Below are 22,496 nucleotides of genomic sequence, written 5' to 3' on the forward strand. Positions count from 1 at the left end.
TTTTATAGGGGTGTGTATGTTTATATTAGTTCATATTATTCAATATTTTTCATACTTTTGAGTGTTCAGCACCCACCTGAACACTGTCCGCTGATGGTGCTTGATATTACTATTACTTTCTTAATAGGCCATTCTAAGCTGAAAAAGAAAGATGCCTACTTATCCATTTATGTCTGCATTGTGTCTGAAAACAGTTCAATATTAAAAAGTTCTGTTATGTTTATGAATACATTTTATAACTGATGTCAACACATTCCACGGTTCCCACCACTTTCCATGCATCATTTTCTGAAGCGGTTTAATGTCTTGATCTGCAGATAAGTAGGCCTTGGAGAAGCATTTCTTGTAGAAGTATTGTAAATCCATCTTGGAGATGCTATCATGGCGTACGGCTTTGCTTCAAGAAGGGTATGGTGTTCCATTTTAAGTAACTCATTACAGTGAGGGACAAACATTCCTGAGTTAATATATTCAGCGACACCACAGAGTGTCTGGATGAGGGAGGTTACTCATTGATCTGCTTCTGAACAGTATGATGTCACAGCAACTGCTGCAGATAGTCATTTTCTGCAAGGCCACATTCTTGCACTTGTTGTTAACCTTACGAATATTTTCAAACTGACAAGTCTGAAGTGCAATGAATTATTTACATGAATGTCCAGCGGCTCCCAAGTGAAATGTCAGCACTCAAATGTCCAAGTCCTGACGTGCTGAAAAAAAAAGACTGAAAACGCAGAAGAAGAGTGCATCTCAAAGATTGCTCTTCTCCTTACAACTTCTTTTTGCAGGGGGCATACTCCCTTATGCCCCCCATTTGGGGGGAAGCCCCCTACATCTCAGGAACTTATATTTACCATATCCAAGATTACCATACCTCAGAGAAAAGGTAATATTCTGAGAAATAGTATCTCAGACTGAGTACATGTAAGTCCTTTCTTTCAGTCATTCAGTAACAAACATGCAGAACACAGCTGTCCATGCAGAATTGCACATAGAAACCCTGTACAAATATGTTAATACATGCATAGGCAACTGTTGTGCCTACCAGAAACAAACCCAGAACAACCTAAAAAACAAATCACCATGATAGAATCCAAACATAAACATACTGTACAACAAGAGGAAAAAAGTAATAGCTAAAACTAGAAAGTGCAACACCAAGCACGATAAAATCTCTCTCATCAGACAAAGCAAACAACTAAGAGGGCAAATTAAGTCTATCAAAGCCAGTTTTGGGGTAGAGATAGCCTCCTAGGCCAGGAACAACCACAAGGCTTTCTTTAGCTATGTCCAAAACGTCAAAGGTGGTTCTCAACAACTGATTGTTATGGGAGCCATCTACACAGAGTCAGAAGATAAAGCAAATTTGCTGGGCGACAAAATTCAACTCCAGGTTTAATCCCTCTCTACCCTCTGCCACCTCTAAGTAGAGTGTGCTCCCTGAGGCTAAGAACACTGCATCAGTGGGTGCTGATAATATCCCAGGATGCCTCCTAAATAGACTGAAGCGTGATCTATCTGGACTAGAGTCACTATTTAACCACAGCTTCCAGACAACCTTTGTACCATGTGAATAAATGACTGCAACAGTAATCCCTCTGCACAAGAACGGTCTAATAATGGATCTTGTGAACTACAAACCCATAAGTCTGACTACTGTCATATGCAAAGCCATGGAAAGAATTATAATGGCTATGATTAATAATGGCATTGGAAACCTTCAGACACTGGATCCAATCCAGTTTGGCTTTGTGAAAGACAGATCATAACTACTCAACCTGGTGGACTTCTTTGAAAAGGTCGTCAAGGTAATGGATGACGGCAAAATGATGCATGCTGCCTACTTTGACCTAGTTAAGGCATTTGATATAATACCAAACTTAAGCATTGTAAACAACAACTCCTATGTTACATGCTGGATAACCAGATGACTCTTAGATAGGATGCTCAAAGTTAGGAGACCAGCTCCATAAAGAGGCCAGTCAATAGCAGAGTCAGGGCTCTATGCTGGATCTGCTCCTTTCTGATGTTTACTTCTAGGAAGTCTGGCTTATCGAGTGCAAACTAGGAGTAGCCATAGAATCCCTCACCATGCTACAGGAAGGACGAACACAAACAAATGACTGGTGCCAATGCTATAGCTTAAATCTCAGTGCCAAGAAATGCATAATAGTACCTTTTGGGAAGTTGCCCACACTAATAAACTACCTCAGTGATAACACACCCCAAGAGTGGAGCCAGTAGTTATGGACTTGGGCACGTATTTAGACAGGAATCTGGATTTCAATGAACATGCATCTAAGGTAGTAAGGAAATCATTCTATGTTGCTCAGCTTATAAGCGAGTGCATATGGTATCTAGGTCCAAGCAGGTCAACCTTTCATAGTATTTTGCCCTCATCAGATGAATTATTGAGTACTGTGCCATCTAAGGTGTGCACCTGGCCAGGTACATGCAACAACCGGGACTTCTATAGACGTTCCTCACTAAAAGAATGCAGATAACCCCAAAGCCCTATCTCCAACAAACTATTGAGAATCGATCTCTGCCTGACATACAAAATGTCATTGGATCCTGCTCTGATGAACCTTTTACACATCTTCAAAATCAGTAGCATCAGAACCACTCGATCTAGGGACTTGAACCATGCTTATGACATAAGTAGGACATGTTTGTGAGACAGGGTACGTGTCTCACAGAATTCCCTCCTCTTATCCATTTGAGGCAGGCAGAGTTCTTCTCTAACCCTATTCAAATGTAACTTGGAACAGTGGATGGGAAATCAGAAATTCATATCAGGTCTAGCAACTATGTCTCTAATGGACAAACACAGTCTGTAAATCATACCCTAGCTTATATATATATCCCTTAACATAACCTGTAAGGCTCAAGAACACTTGCAGGATGCATTTGGGATGCATAGCTAGGCTTTTAAAGTTAAAGACCCCAGTGGTTATTAGCCTAGTACACACCTATGAACTTATGAACAAACACACACAAACATACACACACATATATATATATATATATATATATGTGTGTGTGTGTGTGTGTGTGTGTGTGTGTGTGTGTGCATGTGTATGTATAGTGACAGAGATAGACATACATATAAATATATATACAGATGTGTGTCTGTATATTGAAAAATAAAAATATCAATCAGGACGTGACCAACCATAATTGGTTGAAAGGCTGAATGAAAAACACAAACAAAAAATAAAACATGTTTTTTGCAGAGAGCAACCCCCCCGGCATTCCCTACAGTCCTGTAATTTTTATATTTGTATTTATATATTTGTACATTGATAGCTCTATCTATAGCTATATATATATATATCTATCTATATCTATATCTAGGTCTCCCTGATAAAACCAACGTGCCAAAACACCGACAACGAAATAACCGACACGAAAAAAAACGGAAAAAAAAGAAAGATCAAAAACACGAAACTTCACATGCCCGGCAAAACTAAATCCTGACACTCAACAAAACCAATACCTTTCCTGAAAAACACACACACAACACAAGCACACCAAAACCTTACAAACCTACAATAAACCTATACATACATATATATATATATATATATATATATATATATATATATATATATATATATATATATATATATATATATATATATATATATATATATATATATATATTTATATATATATATATATATATATATATATATATATATATATATATATATATATATACACATAAATATATATAGAAATATTAAAGGGCATGCTGTATCCTAAAGTATATAGTGTTATAATGTATAAGAAATAAAATACAGTGCTCACTATAGAAATCTGGCCTTCAGGCCTCTACCTCCAAAACCAACCTAGCCGGCTGATCCCACCTCTGAGTATGTAGCTCATTATATCTGTGATGTACTTGCTCTCTGAAGTGAGGGATCCTTATCAAAGATGGCAGGGGTTTCCCTCAACTCCTGACAAATGCCAGCTTTATGTCACTCAGAGCCACTGTGGCCTGCTTCAACTTCCACAAGTACAGGTTCTGCAGTAGGTAGAGAAGGATTTTGGTCTCCTTATCAGACCAGCTTGGGAGCATGACCCTAGGCTTTAACAGATTGCATTGCACTAAATAGTCAAATTCTGAATGAAAAAAAGACTGAGGCAATGTACATTAGGCTGCAAACCACACTGCTAAGATTTGACATCACTCTACATAGCTCATACACCTATCCAGGCTTGAATGGTTCAGTCATTTTCAAACATAAGCTTAAACAAAAGAAATCGGGGTATTAATCAATGCCACATGACTTACTTGATCGTTATTACATCTGGTCATTTTTTCACTATCTGAAGAAGTCTACAGTTTTGAGTTAGTAAAAGTCCTTGCATTTTTAATGTTTGGAGTGTTACAAATAAATTGAGCTGGTTGCTTAAGCAGTTTTCTTTGTTTATTTTAATATTCATAGGTTCATGGCTGTATACTAGGCTAATGACAACTAGGGCCCTTAAAAGCCTAGCCATGCAACACAATGTGACCCACAAATTTGATTTATATTTGAATTATAGGGGTTGATTTACTGACTGCCTCTGTCCATCAGAGACATAGGAGCCACACCAGGGGTGAATTTACGATTACCCATCCTTTGGTCCAAGTTGGTCTTAAATAGTGATATAGAGGAACTCTGCTTCCCATGGATGGGGAGACTGTTCCAGTGAATGGGGGTTCTCTGAGAAACATATCTGTCCCTTCAACATGTCCTATTTATGTTGCAAGCAAAAATTAGGTCTTTTAATCTAGTAGTTCTGATGCTGTTTGTTTTGCAGATGTGCAAAAGAGTCATCAAAACAGGGTCCAGGGATGTCTTGCATGCCAGGTAAAGATCACCTCTCAGAAGTCTGTATGATATCAAGTAAAGAGGCTTTGAGGTAATTGGCATAGGACATTGTGTTTACTCCTTGTATTCTTTTTTTAAGGAACCTTTGTGAACATTCCAGTTTCTGCATGTTCATACTGAAGGGGGCATTATACTTTATGATGGGCCTGATAATGTCCAAGTACAGTAGTATGATGACTTCTTTGGACCTAGAAGCCATGCCCTTGCTTATAAGTTGAGCAACATAGAATTAATTTTTTACTACCTTGGACACATGTTAGTCGAAGGCTATGTTACTATCTATATGAGTTCCATGATCCATGATTTGTGAATCAACTTTTAAGGGTGTTTTGTTGATGATGTAGTTACTCAGGGTGGTAGACTTCCCAAAAGTTACTATAATGGATTTCTTTGCATTGAGTTTTAAGCCATGGCTTTGGCACTAGGCATTTATCTGTATTAGACCTTTCTTATTTTGGGGGGATTTAATGACTGCTCCCAATTTGCAATCATCTATAAACTTGGTTAGCCAGAGGCCTTTGGCATTAGCTTTGACATCCTAGAGGTAGATGCCAAAGAGGAGTGGGCCTAGAACAGAGCTCTGAGAGACTCAACTTGTGACCATCCTCTTTGTGGAGGTGGCTTTACTGATTCCAACCTCTTGGATCCTATCAGTGAGCTATCCAGCAATTTCATATTGGAGTTTATACCTATTTCTGTAAGTTTGTTGACAATGCGCAAGTGGGGTATTGTATGAAATGCCTTAGCTAGATCTAGGTAGGGAGTATGCACAATTTTCCCTTCATCCATTGCATTTGTGACCTTTTCAAAGAAGTCTACCAGATTGAGTAAGCATGACATTCCTTTGACAAAGCCAAACTGGGATGAATCAAGTGTCTGAAGGGCTCCTATAGCCTAACTGTCTCTAATATATTTTGAAAACTGATACTGAAGTATATACATGTATTTGAAGAAAGACAAAATTATTTTCTTCTTAGCACATTTTTGGTATTATCAGCAAAAGAATGACTATGTGGGTTATTTCAATAGCAGTGACTTATCCCCTAGAGTTTTAGTCAATTGATTTACATTTGAAGTTTTACAGGCTGCAGATTTATTTATTTTTAATTATACTGACATTTATTGACTGGGTTTGTCCGACTGAGCCTGAACCCTTTTTTCAGCGGAGGCCTGGGGAGAAATGCTCCAAAACAGAACACAGTGACGATACAAATAATAATTAGGAATATACAAAGCCTTGAAGACAATCATTAATCTAAATACAGAAGCCGCTATAGCATATACAAACTAAAATTCTTTAGTAAGTACAGTTTAGATAAACCAGCAGCCAGTGGGGTTAGAGAGTACTAACAATGGTAGTTACTGTAGTAGACGGACGAACAGGTAAACAAGGTCAGGGCTAAGTAGAATGAGAGAAGGGCTACATCCCCGTGGAACAGGCTTGAGCAGTTCATAGAACAGAGTTGATAAGGGTAAGAGAAAGTTAAAACTAAGAGTAACTGGAGGAGAGTTAAGTTGGGTTTTGTTAGTGGCAGATAATTAGAAGTAGTTATATTTTTCTGCATGTGAATTTTATAAATCTTTCTATTAAGCATGCCAGGTGTGTTTGCTATATGCAGTTAATATGGCAGAGGGTAAGGCCACCCATAACATTCACAATAGTTTATTGATGTACAGAAGACAGGGAGTCCTGGTTTGTAATAAAAATGGAGGCCTTTAATATTTCTCTTTGCAGACTGTATTCTTTAAAACATTGAAATATTCCTGGTACTGTTTCATACTTTTTTATGTATTTCCATAACTGATATGCACTTGGAGTACTACAAAGACGTGACCCATTGCAATCAGTGATATAATTTTATCAACATGCAAATAATGACTGGTAAAATGATTAAAATGAAGAAAGCTGCACTTTAAAGAAGTGACGGTCAACAAATACCTGAATGCTTATAAGCACATATATTTTTGTCTGCAGGGGTAAACCCTCCTGTGCCCCCAGTATAGGAAAAAACTCTCAGAGTTAATTTGAGACCTATTATAAACATTAAGAGAGTTCTTTCTTTTATTATATAATTTATTTTTAGGGGCAGTCCATTATAAGGATTTGTTTTATAAATTTCTCATTATATTTGGTTCAGATAGGGACTGCTTTCTTATTACTGGCATTTAAGTGGGCATACAAATGAGGGGATTATGTAGCAGCCTTAACAATATGATCTGCTGGAGAAGGACTATAATAGAAATTATTTAGGTAATCAAGTAGCTAAAGAATGTTAGTTTTGGGGTGTCTCTGAACATAGAAGCATGTTGAAGAGAAGTATAACAGTTTTAAAGGAAAATGTCACTAATTTATGGTCCAGTTTAACTTTGGCAGGTGATGCATATGGAGATATGCTAGTAATGGCCATCCCCTAGTAGGGTGGTTAACTATACGTAAAATATAGTTAGAATTTAACCAGTTTAGATCTTTTTCAGATTATGTGAGAAAAAAAACTATCTATACCCTCATCTATTTATTTAAATTAAATGTACCAAGGATGAATATCTTGAAATTGTTGACCGTGTTGGAAGCTAGTGGTATGACCTTCCTTGACATCTCGCTCTCTCTCTCTGCCCCTTCCTCTCTGATTCCACATATTTCTTAAGATTATGATAAACATAAATATGCAAATACCCTACAATTGGTATGTAGTAATGGTTATCTCTACCACTCCAATCTTCTGATCCTTATTGGAATAAAGGAAAAAATGTCGATAGCAATGTGGGCAGCCATCAAATAGCTAAACGGCTGCTATAGTAGAGATGAAAAGGGAACTCTGCTTCTGCGTGCTACGGCTCCAGGACAATGTTTGCCATTTGTATCAAGAGGATAATGCCTATCGCAGTTTATTAATTTTTTTTAAGCACAGAAAATATTTAGGTGCTAGAAGTCGATGAATAGCACATTGCCCGTTTGCATTTCTGTCACTGGCATTGCACCAAACTGCAGGCCTTATGTCTGTGAGGTACTGCAGAGCAGAGACATTACTTATCTCATTCAATACCAGTAATGTCTAAGAAAAATGGTCGTGCTAAAATCACATGTATTCGTTATACTTTGCATTGACTAACTATGGTTTCACTTCACTTCATCATAACGTCCTACTTTTACTGTAAAATAGCACAGCAGTCAAGAAAACCACAAACACACACACACACACACACACACACACACACACACACACACACACACACAAACAGTTTAACTGCATTTTCTGTCAGATTTGCAACTCTTCTGTTTTCATTCAGAACTATAAGTTAAGTGGGATATCCTATAATTTAAGTTTCAGACCAACCTGCTCTTAAAACACCCACTTCTAGTTTGTAAAAGCTCATTCAAAAAGTCATTGTTTACTGAAATGGACTAAAATAATCCAGACAAAAATAGGGAAACAATAAATCCTAATGTTTGTAAACATCACTGTGCTTATTTAAATGATACCACGTTTTCTGGTGTATCTGTCTGAGTTTGTGTCCTCAAGGGTAACAAAAGGAAATTGACTACATTCCCTTCAAACTGTTTATGAATACTGAATTGTTTTTACTGTAATTTTTTTCAAGGGACAGGGCATAATAATCATTTAATTTTCAAAAATCACTTTTCCTGTTAGTCTGATAGTCTGAGAATATTATGAAGGGTAGAATAATGCAGTGTGTGCGTGTGTGTCTGTGTGTGTGTGTGTGTGTGTGTGTGTGTGTGTGTGTGTGTGTGTGTGTGTGTGTGTGTGCGAGTGTGTGTGTGGCATAGGAGATATATGCAGTTAAAGTTATATGAAATCAAACCATTGGTATTTTAACATCTCTACTTTAAATAACATCTTTAGAAATTTAATGAAAAGAACACCTGTTTTGTTCTTAGGATATTCACTTTTTTTAACATTTTACAAGTCAGACTTGCCTGGTATACAAATGTGAAATAAATAAATAAAAATTAAAATTTTGCTACCTGGTAGGGAGGGAATGGTTCACTGTTACAATCTTGACATTAGCTTTGGGAGGGCCATATTGATGAGAAGACAAAACAAGTGCACATGAGACCTTGGCATGTGGCAGCCAGAATCACATGATTGGGGTATCACTATCCATATAGCTGATACAGTAAGTTTTACTGCAGCTTGAGACATTCAGTAATGCTACCGCCAGTATTAAAAGTGAAATTACATAGAGAAGGATAGTCTGTTTACAGAGAGGTGACCTGCCACAGTGATTTATATGATAGGATACCAGTAAGAAGAGTTATTTTATTTATGTATTTATTTATGTATGCATTTATTCATTTATTTATTTGAGTAAGTTGTATTTTAAGTCATAAACTTGAAGAAATAGATGAGTTTAGAGTTTTCAATACTTGTGATGAACAATGTGTTTTCTGGACCCTGGAAGATAAGAGATGGTATCTTGGGACAATGCATGACCAACATGGGCAAACCACTGCTTGACTTTGGGGGGGAGTCACTTTGGTCTCCTGAGCAGGAAAATGATGGAACCTTTCCATAAAGGGGTGAACTGATGTTTTCTGACAAGTAGCATGGAAACATTCCTGCATTTAGGTGCCATGTATGAAATGTATTTTCCCATAGTGATTTCATTTCCTGCAGCTCATTCTAAGTGACATGACAAGTCAGCACTCTCAAAACAAGACTAAAGGTCCCATTTGTTGTGTCCATTCTTGTTGAAGACCTGTCCATAAACGTGTTGATAAGAGTCCCAAGCTATGACATTCCGACAAGGACAACAATCCTTGGCTTCCAGTTAGGACACACTGATGGTTTTGCTGAGCTCTTACAGGTCACATCTTACCACGACATCCAGGCTGTGATAGAGACATTCCTAATTTTTCTAAGAATTATTCATTTTAAATACTATGGACAGCACATTCCATGGCAGAAAGAAGCTATTCCTTGCCTAGTTTTGTTTTCGCCTTTAGTATGAGGAATTTAGCGATGCTATATTCAGAAGTATTTGAATTGTCATTGTGAATCATATCCTATGAATACAAATCTGACTTGGTTATAATGCTTTTGCAATTTTTATCATATGACACTTATTAAATAACATACCAAGGTATGCAGGTAAAATTATTGATAAGTACTTACCTTAACAGGAAGTGATTTTTTTTTTACCTATGCCTTGGCTGCATGTAGGATAGTGATTCATAACTGACAAGGTTGTGTTAAGACAAACAGGTTATGTAGTAACGCTACACTAAACGGAGCATGTTTTTTGATAAGCTAGAAATACATGCCTTGGTAGAAAGATATGTACACTTTCATCAAATGATTCAGTTACATCAATCAGTCATTCCTTGCCATAGACATAAGGGGACATTTGAGAAAGAGCTGAGGCCAGAGAGTAAACGAGACAAGAGAGTATATAAAAGCATAAAAACGCCTGCTGATTGAACAGACCAAACAGAGTGCATTTTGTAAGTCTAGTATTATTTACATGAGCAAACCAGACGCATAAGCAAACTGTAAAGAACACAATGTGCATGCAGCTATTAGAAACAGAAGCTTCAAGTGCCATACTCTCTACTCCATTAATCAGAGAAAAAAATGTATGTAGGGACAGGGTAAAAGATGAACTTGCATCCTCTGCAAAGGCACTAAAAAAACAGTATTAGAAGATATTTAAAAGAAATTATACCTGAAGAGGGTGTCAGGAAGCCTCAATCAGTGGAACAAATGTCCCTAAAGAAAAACATGTGAGAAGCTGCTTTCAGAATCAAACAGTTGTGTAGATGTTACGCACTCACAATGTTTACATTGCATAGTATTTTACTGTTTTAAAGATTAGTAATTGATCAAGAATGGATAAATTAAAAATAAAATTAAAATTTAAATTTAATGTTCTAATGCGACTTGACAATCTACTTTTTTGTTCCTCATTTTAACACAGAATATATAGGAAAGAAAGCGTCATTATGGCCCTTATTTTAGACCATGTTAAGTTCTTCCCAAAGAGGCACTGTCTTTCTAAAAGAGCTTGTAAATGTGTAGATTTTGTAGGCAAGATGGCAGCCATGTGATAAAATATTAAAAAGAGGGATATTGTGTCATAGGTTAGGTATTTGTGAACGGCATGAGATATGTGTCAGTAATTAGGTAATGCATTAGTTTATTAATAAATCATAATCTTGACTCAGTCCTGTGGTAAATTATTGTACAATTTTTGTAGGCGTATTTCTACCTCTGCCTGCTGGTCAACAAGTCTTCCATCAGACTTGAACCCATCTGCTCCCCAAAAGTTGGGAATCCTCAGATCTGCTAGAAATTAGATCCATCTGAATGAGAAGCAAAAGGGTCATCATTCAGGCAGATATGAGGGAATTTATGCTCCCATCAGCAGTCTGGTAATGAGATAATGTTGTGAAAGTCCCTAATGTCATCTCTGGGGGCTACTCATATCACTACAGCAGCTAGCACTGCCTCCCCAAGTGCATTTGCCTATGCACTTCCTTGTGAGTGCCACATCCAGACAGTGGGTTGGTAAGAAGAAAGCCCACTTCCTGGGGTACACTGCAATGACACTCAAGTTGTAGCTAAAAGTACCCTGATCCTTCCCCTCAGTGTGGATATTTCCATCCTCACCTGACAGCATCCTTACCACTAATCAAATCCACTTGACTGTAATCAGGGCTTTATCAATGCCACTGCCACTAGCAAAATAACTACACAATTTTACAAACTAGTTAAGTTAAAAACTATAAATAGGTAAAATAGCAATGAATCTGAATTCCTAGCTAATTTTAAAATAGTTTTTCAATAACTGTTCTGATACATTGCAGTGCATAAAATGTTGTGAATTGTCATTAAATTTTTACATAGTTTCCAGCTTTAAGAATTCTAGTACAGTATATCATTTACTGAAATCAGAGAATTTGTTGACTCAATGTAACTGGCTTATTCCTCATTAGTCATAATGTAAATACAATGCAGTTTGCATTATTTGAAGTATTTTTATCATTCTGCAGCAGGCAATTTGCTACCCAATGTTTTCCTGAAACTGGCAGCTGATGCCATTAATTATCCAGTCTCCATACTAATAAATCAGTCCATCTCCAAACATTACATCCCCAAACTCTGGAAGATATCCCATATTATCCCCCCACACAAAGGAGGCACCTCGACACTACTATCAAACTACAGACACATAGCTATACCCCCCTCCCCTTGTCAAAATTCTCGAGAAATGTGTATACTCCCAAATTCTTCCCTATCTCCTGATCAATAACCTTCTCTCAGATACACAACATGGTTTCAGACCCAAGCATAGCACAACATCCACCCTAATCAGCTTCACTAACATGGTGAACCAATCTCGTAACAACGGCCTTTATGTTTCTTCACTCCTCCTAGACATATTTAAAGCATTCAGCACCATCTCATACCAAAAATTACTCTACCAACTAGCCTCCTTAAACTTTTCACATTCTACCCTGTCATGGTTCCACAGCTACTTATCAGATAGACAGCAAGCCATAAAATGGCTAGACAATATATCTCATTCCTCACTATACCAGTCTCAGTGGGGGTACCCCAAGGTTCCATACTTGTCCTGCTTCTCTTTACAATCTTTACAAATGATCTCAACTCTGCGACCACATCAGCTAGGATTATACAATATGCAGATGATTCTACACTCATCTGCTCAGCAACTTCAATCCCTGAAATCCTGCAAAAAACTTTTTACAGATGCTGAACACTACTTTTCTGCCAATAAACTAATACTAACCCCCAACAAGACCAAATTACTACTATTGTCCTCCAATAAAATATCCCAACCACCCATCCCATTCAACATTTATTCTAACAACACCAAAATTGAGCCAGTAGACCACACCAAACTACTAGGTGTAACCACTGACAAATCCCTCAGTTATGACCTGCACATAGCCCTAACAATCAAAAAGATCCACATAAAACTTGTGTCACTCTACAGAGCCAGACCATTCCTCTCCAATTCCACCAAAAGTGTTATTGCCCAAACCCGTCTACTGTCCACACTATTATATGCCTCCCCACTTTCCACAAACTTAAAGAAATCAAATCTGAATAAACTGGATGCCTGCTACAACAAGATACCCAGGTTTGCCTCCAACCTCCCAAACAGAACCCATCATTGTGCAGCACTTCACAAACTAGGCTGCTTGGAAGTCCCAAACCTCCACCCTCCCAAACCGAACCCATCATTGTGCAGCACTTCACAAACTAGGCTGCTTGGAAGTCCCAAACCTCCAACCTCCCAAACCAAACCCATCATTGCACAACACTTCACAAACTAAGCTGCTTGGAAGTCCATAACCGATTACATCTTAGCCAACTCAATATCTGTCATTCTATAATCTACCAGCCAGTGTCCATCCCTTAAAAATCTAGTGAAACCCTACACTAACAACAGAACCCTGCGCTCATCCAACAAACTTCTTCTAGAAGTCTCCAAAGCTAATAATGGCTACGGCAATGCCTTATTCTCAAACCACATGTCTAAAATCTGGAACCCAATTGCCCAACCTATTCTCACCACAGCTAACCCCTCCAAATTCAAAATTCTTCTCAAAGCCTATTTCTCTACAAACTGGCCATGCTTCTGCTCAACACCAGGATGAGCCCTTAGTTTTATTTATTTTATTTTACTTTATTCTAGTCCTTCATTCTCTATCTCTCCTCCCTAAAGCTTACTTCCTTGTTCATTTTATTTTACATTTTTTCTTCTCCCTTCAGTCTTATGTCGAGCTTACTGTTTTCTTTCTTTTACTATAATATGCCTAATTCTGGTAAGGGTATCACCCCATTTCCCCTGGCAGGAAATTCATTAGTATTTTTTTCTAAAACTGCTTGCTGTCAAAGATCATCTATTACAATGTGTAATTTGTTTGACTTACAATTCTACTACATTATTTGTACCATTGTGTTGTGTCATCTAAATTCAATACGTATTGTTCATTATTTATGTATATTGTTACATCTTGTTTTATAATTTGTTTTCTATGCTTATACTGATTTTGTAAATGTAATTTGGAGCTTTTCTCCCCAGGCCTTCACTGAAAAGTTCCTTTTTTTAACACAGTCAGACACTCCTGGTAAACGCATGTTAAATAAATAAATATATATATATATATATAAAGTGTTAAAGTTCTTCTTTCCAAGAATGTTTTTTTTTTTTGTTTGTTTGTTTACTGCAACTGAAGTATGTAAGCAGATATATACATATTATTACAGGCATGCACAAACAAACGTTGAAACATTTATTCTTATTAAACCAGAATGAGTACAAAATATTCCGTTAAAGACTGCAGTTTCCTGACTCGATCACTCTGCATATCGCAGCAGAATTTGGAAAGGTACCTTGGGGGTTCCAGTCTGGTTCCTAACCTATTCTACAGTCTTCTTATTAGTACCTATTTAGTTGCAGAATAGGGGAGAGTATAAAAGACAGAAATCATAAATAATACCCCTAGACTGGTTAAAGAGTTTCATCACTCCTCCCAGTCCAGGGGATGGAGCAAAGGCAGGGAAACTGAAATGGAGAATCCATTTGCCTTTGTTTATTTTATAAATATAACTTTACTGCTAATGTTCCTGAAATTAAAAAATAATCTTTGTTGCCTTTCAGTTGGGACTCATATTAAAAGACTGAAGTTTAGTTTTATATTAAAGCAGAGAGCTGATTAGAGATTTGGAGACCCATTTAAAATGCTAAGCGTTCTTCCCCATCCTGGGGTACATGCAAACAAACAGAAATATGGGGTGTAAACTGAAGGTTTACTTATGGTTTATTTATATATTTCACTGAAGTTTTTACTTTTCTTTTTCAGATCTTTATTATTTATCCATTCGTTCTGCCAGTATTTTTACCCTTAAGAGTTTGGACCCATTTTTAATAGTAGATGGTTTATGGTCGATGTTAATTTTTATTCAGAAGGACTGGAGGCAGCTATCTAGAGACTTGTTATGTTTTAGCAGTGCCTTAGTCAGTTTTTGGATTTATGAATAGTAGCATTACTGTCCTTAAGACCTTTGGCACTGAGGATTCCCCTGGTGGCCTGTATTCTTGCGCTCTGTGAGCATGTAGTGGCTTCTAATTGGGGCGCTCAGGTGCCTTTAGCATGTAAAAGATACAAATATCAAAAAATGGGTGTGAAAAAAGAAATTTAGCATTTCAGAAAGGATATATCCATTGCAATAGCTTATTCATTAATTTAATTTCCACTTTGTTGACTGGGTTAGTAACACTAAGCCAATGGCCTCTTTCCAGGAGAGGCCTGAGGTAGTATATTGACTAGGGGAAATTAGATCAATGCACTAGAAAACTTTCTTACTCTTTTCAATAAGTGCCATGGGATCTTTTATATTCACCTGAGTTATCATGAACTCAAGCAGATGGTGCCTCAGTTTAATATTTTGTCCAAAAGACGGCACACTCAGGGAGTGGCACCCCCCTAAATTTGCACTGCAGTATCAGAAAACTAGTCTGACTAGTTGGTGTGGGAATAGAACATACAGCCTTCTGCAACAAAGGCAAGTGTGCTACTTACTGGCCTTCTGATATCATATCACTCAGTTGGACTAGGAAAGCCTACAAACTCCACACAATGAGGTGGAAGCCATGGTTAGAGCTAAGGTAATCTGGCCTGCCTTCTTAGCTTGCTGTTTCCACAGCTGTCACAAGGAGAAATGCTTTAGAAAAAGCAAAAAATTAACGCCTCAAAATAAAATACCTTCAACTGAAGTGCTGCCAAAATGCAATTTATTAAAGCCCTGAATCCTTTACAGAAACCCTGACAAAGTCTCAGGAAATAAAAGCTGATACTTGGTTAGCAACGCTCTATCCTTAGAGCACTAGCCTTAGAGTTTAACAAAATATTCGGCCGCACAGCCAGTACCTTCTTTTTCTCAATCATTTAACCTCTAGTAACTCCACTCTCCTCGGTCCACATTCTTGTCTGGTATATATTTCAGAAGAATAACTTCTAAGGAGAGGGATAGCCAGAAGTCTCAGCTATGCATATCAAATCCCCCTTCCAACATACTAAACCCAGCAAACTTTTCTTTTTGCAGTGTTATATATCTTAAATGTAAAATGAAAAACTCAACACATACCTTAAAATTAGTAAAACAACAAATAATTAGTCTGTTTATATTACTATAACAATCATACAGTATTTGGATAGATGTACCTGTTTGGAAGGTCATTTATACATTTTTTATTTCATCAGTATGTCTGAAGGTAAAACACATACTTAATGTATGCAAAAAGGCTTCTGCCTCAAGAAGTATTTATATACTATGATGTCCACTTTGGTTATAACTACTCTGGCTTTGAAGAAAGTCTTCTTAAATTCTTAAATCTCTGTAGCGTTAATGCTGGAGTACTAGCCTCATACATCCTTACTTTGTCATTCCCATTATTAAATCAGTCTCGGAAAAATGCCCTTATTACTTCTCTCTCAAAACCTGAATACCCATGCAAATTTTCTATTTGCTCCCTAATTTTCATAGTTTTAGACCTGTTTACGTCCAAACAGTTTTAATATAATTTAAAGCAATGTGCTATTTTCCTCTGGACAGCATGGCATAAAATCTGTCCTTAACACAGGCACTGTATTGCTTTGTCAGTTTAATGGTATCCATACTATTGATCTATTTCTAGATCTTATCGTCCATAATTTAGGAATATAATTTCCCAGTTTAAATATACAGCAGTGTCCCCCACCACCTCCACCCAGCAAACAAGAATGTCTGCACCGTTAATAGAATAAAATTGAATGGTTCCCAATACTATTAAAAAATGAGTAGTATTTCACAAGACCAGCAGCTTGCACTCACAGTCAAGGCAAAGCACATTATATGTGTTAATTTTCAAACATTAAGCTCTTCTTTCCAGTGTATACTATATCTTGTGTTTTTTGGTATAGGTTCATAGGTTCATAGGTTCGTACTAGGCTATCTGCCCTAGGGCATTTATAAGCCTAGCCAGAGTGTGTGTGGCTTTCACCACCCCTTAGGATGAGAATACTACACCCTTTTAGGGTTTAGTTTATTGTGCCTCTGTCTAGTAGTGACACAGAGATGACCCCCGGGGTAAACCTACGATCTCCCATCCACTCGTCAAGATTTCTCTTGAATAGAATCAGTGAGGGGCTCTGCCTAACATGGACTGGGATTCTATTCCAGAGTATAGGGAGCCTCTGGGTTATGAATCTGTCCCTCCAGCACGTCCTATTTATTTCTGTGTTGAGGTTTAAGTCTCTTGCTCTCGTGGCTCTGATGGATTTGGATTTTCTGAGGTGGAGCATGTCCATTAATTCCGGATTGGACATGGCCTTGTACATCAGGCACAGGTCACCTCTGAGTAGACGGTATGTGACTGAATAGAGCTGGAGTTTTTTCAGTCGGGCAGCATATGACATATGTTTAAGACCCTTTATCCTCTTGGTGAGGAACTTTTGGGGTCTTTCCAACTGCTGCAGGTGTCGGGTGAGATACATCCCAAATGGGGCATTGTACTCAATCATTGGCCTGATAAGAGAAGAGTACAGGGGCACAATGACCTCTCTTGATCTAGATGTGAAACCCTTCATGATAAGGTGGGCAGTATAGAAGGTCTTCCTAACCACTTTGGCAATGTGAGTGTCAAATGAGAGGTTACTGTCAACCTGGGTCCCTAGGTCCCTGATTACCTCTTCCGTACTTTTAATGGATTACCACCTATGTGGTAATTTGTGGGTACCTTGTTTTTCCCAAAGGGTATGACTATACATTTTTTGGCGTTCAGCTTAAGGCCATGGCTCTGGCACCAATTATCCATTTCTATGAGGCCTCTCTGAAGGATGTTTGTGTCCGCTGGAGTATCAATTATGGCACCCAGTTTGCAGTCATCTGCGAACTTTGTCAGCCACAATCCTCCTATGTTTGCCTGTACCTCGGAAAAATAAATGCCGAACAAGAGGGGTCCCAGGACTGAGCCCTGTGGAACACCGCTTGTGACTGGCTTAGAGTCTGACATAGCTCCAGCAACTCTGACCCTGTGGGTTCTGTCCTTGAGCCAGTTTGCAACCCATCTTGTGACATATGGGTTTACATTTAAGCTGGTGAGTTTGTCTATGATGCCCGAGTGGGGTATTGTGTCAAAGGCTTTTGCAAGGTCAAGGTAGGCTGTGTGAACTGCCTTGCCCTCATCAATGGCCTTAGTGACTGTTTCAAAAAAGTCGACCAAGTTCAAAAGGCAGGATCTGCCCTTGACAAAGCCAAATTGGGTAGGATCCAATGTCTGTAGGTCCCCAATGTCTTTGTTTATGAGTTCCATAATGATCCTCTCCATAGCTTTGCAGACCAGGCTCGTCAAGCTTATGGGGCGGTAATTTCCAGGGTCCGTAGAAGCACCGCCTTTGTGAAGTGGGACCACTGTTGCCGTACGCCACTCTTTGGGTACGTATCCTGTAGTAAGGCTAAGATTAAACAGCAGCCTTATGTATGGGTTTAGTTCCTCTTGGAGTTCATGTAGCACACAGCCCGGAACACCGTCCGGTCCCATTGATGCTGTGTTTTTAGCTTTAGAGAGGGCGGCTCTCTCCTGGGAATCTGAGATGTTAGGGAGTCTACACTCTGCTGGGATAGTTATTTCTCCTTTTGGGGGGGAGGGGGAGGAGAAATTTGCACTGAACCTGTCTGCCAGAATGTTGGCAATGTCAGTGGGTTCAGTGTATTTTGTGTCATTTTGGACTAACTCTGGGCATATCTGGGAGTTTCCACCCAGGTTTCTAACATAGCTAAAGAAGGCCTTGTGATTGTCTTTTGTGTCTTTTGCGATTTTTCTCTAAAAGTTGGCCTTGGATGATTTTATGAGTGATCGTAGTTTTTTGCTAGTACTGATCAGAGATGCCTTCCCTTTTGGGGATTTTGCTCTGTCATGTAGTAGCTTCCTCCTCCTGTTGTAAAGTTTGTTTATGGCTGGGGTCCACCAGACCGGGCGCCTGCCTTTGGGGGAATGGGTCTTGGTTTTATTTGGGATTGCATGATCCATGCATTCTTGAAGGTGCCCGTAGAAGGCATTTGCAAAGGATTCAGCAGTGTGGGTTGTGGTTTCCACTGGCCTAGGGGCCTTCAAGGATACCACTTCAGTCTTAAGAAGTGTGAAGTTGGCATTTGAAAAGTTCTTCACTGTGGTCTTTTGTGCAGGGGTTGGGGGCGGGATGTGGATATCCAGTGAGATTAATTTATGGTCTGATCTTACCAAAGAGGGATATACTTCTGGTGTGGAGCATTTTGTCCCCATGTTTGTGATGATCAGGTCTAGTATATTGTCTCCTCTTGTGGGAATGGTGACTAGTTGTTCCTTTCTCTCTCTCTCCTTCTCTCTTTCTCTTTTGCTCTCTCTCTCTCTCTCTCTCTCTCTCTCTGTCTCTGTCTCTCAGAGTGCTATCAGATATATCTGTAACAAACCCAGCCCCTCATTTAAAGCATTCTGCAACTAAGGCCTATTCATGTAGAAAAGTATAAATGATTAACCTCTACTCTATACCCCCCCTCAAAAATCGAAAAATCTGCAGATGATACCTTCCACCATGATAGCACTTCTCACTCACTCTGTACAGCTCATTTCCAACCAACTTGAAAGCAATTGAAAACAAAGCTTATAGAAATCGTACTTACTAATTGTCTGCCTTTTCAGTGCAGCCCCCAGCTTGGAAATGACTAGCTGTTGGAGCAGTCTCAAATTATTATTTTGAATTTTTTCATGGTGTAATTACTCTGATCTTTTTATCTATGCCTAATCAAACGTGCCAATATCCTATTGTTTGTTTCTTGTTACATAACTCTTGATTAGCATTTTTGGATTAAACATTTTTTTCCTGGAATATATTGGGAAAGAGTCCAAAATATCAGCATACCTACATAGTTACCAAATCTTAAATAAACACAAACTTTTCTCCACAAACTTCTAAAATCAGAAACATTTAGAGACCAGTATAACATTTTTGTTAGGAAGCTGGGAACAAATATCGGCATATTCTCTAGACTTATATTACATGAATATAATGTTTTTATAACTATATCAATGTCTGGATGTTTTTATTTACTTACTTCCTTACGCATTTGCTAACGGTATATGGCCTACTAAAGTATACAGAATTATGCAAACAAAAAGTTTAATTCATTACTGCAATTTGTTCATGACTGACTGTAGCATATGACAAATAAAAGATACTTTGACAAACTGTTTTTATCTTTACTGGAATATTTACTACTGGACAGTTTGCTGAAAATTAATGCTGGAATGGGGGCTCAACCCCTGCTTTACTATAACAAATTCCATTTTCTGACTGCTGTTGCAACATGACTGTTTTTAAACACCTTGGATCAGTTACAGCTGAGAGCATCTGTAAACAGATTTGCTTGGCATGCATTAGATCCCCAGTTTATAACTATACAGTAACTAGTTACCCGTGCTCTAACACACACACACACACACACACACACACACACACACACACACACACACACACACACAAACTATCTAGATATATGTGTGAGTGTGTGTGTGTGTGTGCGTGTGTGTGTGTGTGTGTGTGTGTGTGTGTGTGTGTGTGTGTGTGTGTGTGTGTGTGTGTGTGTATATATATATATATATCCTCAACCACTTTTCCCATTTTACACATGGGGTCAGTGCAGTGTCAATCATCTTGAGCCAAAGTTTACACCACCGGGTGGCTAGGCCTGCCCCTGTTCTTCATTTACACCACTCACTCACACGCACACTGTTACCTATGGCCAGTTTAGAGCGTCCAATCCACCTACTGTATGTCTTTGGAATGTGGGAGGAAACTGGAGCACCTGGAGACAATCCACATGACTGCAGGGAGAACATGCAGACTCCACACAGAAGGAACCTCAGCCGAGAATCAAAATGGAGAACCTATTGCTGTGAGGAGACAATGCTAACTGCTGCACCACTGCGGCCACTGGATGGATTGAATGGATGGATATATGTGTGTGTGTGTGTGTGTGTGTGTGTGTGTGTGTGTGTGTGTGTGTGTGTGTGTGTGTGTGTGTATATATATATATATATATATAATTATATTCTCATTAATAGAGAATAGTTTTGAATCTAAAACTGTCAACTCGTTATCAATCTGGCAAATTGCTCAAAGAATGCACATATTACTAGAATAACTTCTTACACCTTCCTTCTATAACATATATAGATACATACTAATTCCTTACACCATCCTTACACCCTACTTCTACAACATATATCGATACATACTAACTCCTTACACCAACATCCTACAACATATACAGATACATACTAACTCCTTACACCCTCCTTATACAACATATATAGATACATAGTAACTCTGTATACCCTCCTTACACCCTCCTCGTCCAACATATATAGATACATACAAACTCCTTACACCCTCCTTCTACAGCATATATCGATACATACTAACTCCTTACACCCTCCTTCTACAGCATATATCGATACATACAAACTCCTTACACCCTCCTTCTACAGCATATATCGATACATACTAACTCCTTACACCCTCCTTCTACAGCATATATCGATACATACTAACTCCTTACACCCTCCTTCTACAGCATATATCGATACATACTAACTCCTTACACCCTCCTTCTACAGCATATATCGATACATACTAACTCCTTACACCCTCCTTCTACAGCATATATCGATACATACTAACTCCTTACACCCTCCTTCTACAACATATATCGATACATAGTAACTTCAGGATTGGTCAACAGTAGGAAAAAAGAGAAATATCCTTAGGCCTGCTGTTCATACATCCTGCACTAATGCAGTGCAGTTAAAATACAGGAACCATCAATGAAATGGGGATCAATCAAAAAAGGTGAAGACTGCCATTCTGACAATTAAAACACTAGACAAATACAATAGCAACCATATATCTCTATCTATTTATCTGTCTATCTCTCCTCCTGTATATACATAGAGAGATAGAAGAGATTTTGGACTGTTGGTTAATACTATCTCCCTCTCTCTACGTATATATATTAATCTACATATATATATAGATAGATATGTATAAATGGATATCATCATCATCTCTACAAGGGGTTGGGGAATTGCGTAGACTGTTGCCATCTCTCACTATTCAATACCACACTCTTACCTTCTTCGATACTCATGCCTGACTGTTGCAGATCTTCTTTCATACAATCCATCCACCTCCTTGCTGGATGTCCTCGTTTTCTCTTACCTTCTTCCTGTCTGTCCCAAATCTTCTTCACCAGATTGTCTTCTGCTTTTCTGCAGATAGGTTCTTAGGTGTGTACTAGGCTAATGGCCCTGGAGCCTTTACAAGCCTAGCCGAAAAAAATTGCCCAGGCACCGTGTCACCCGATGCTAGTTCACAGTGCCTCTATCCTGTAGGGCAACTGAAGTGATCCCTGGGGTGAACTTTCTGTTACCTATCCACTCATCAAGATTTCTCTTGAAGAGGGCCAGTGAGGTGCTCTGCTTGACATGAATGAAAAGCTTATTCCAGAGTATGCGCAGTCTTTGGGAGATGAACCTATCCCT

The 22,496-nt window shown here is 38.5% G+C and overlaps 1 protein-coding gene across 4 annotated transcripts in view; it reads right to left on the reverse strand.

Annotated features, from left to right (window-relative positions):
* The window catches only part of LOC122815909 (hyaluronidase-4-like), a 333,609-nt gene that overhangs the window by 159,740 nt on the left and 151,373 nt on the right, over positions 1-22,496 (reverse strand). The window lies entirely within an intron of this gene.

This window comes from Protopterus annectens, chromosome 11.part0 (genome assembly GCF_019279795.1).
Source record: "Protopterus annectens isolate FY-2018-M chromosome 11.part0, PAN1.0, whole genome shotgun sequence".
Classification (NCBI taxonomy): Eukaryota; Metazoa; Chordata; order Ceratodontiformes; family Protopteridae; genus Protopterus; species Protopterus annectens.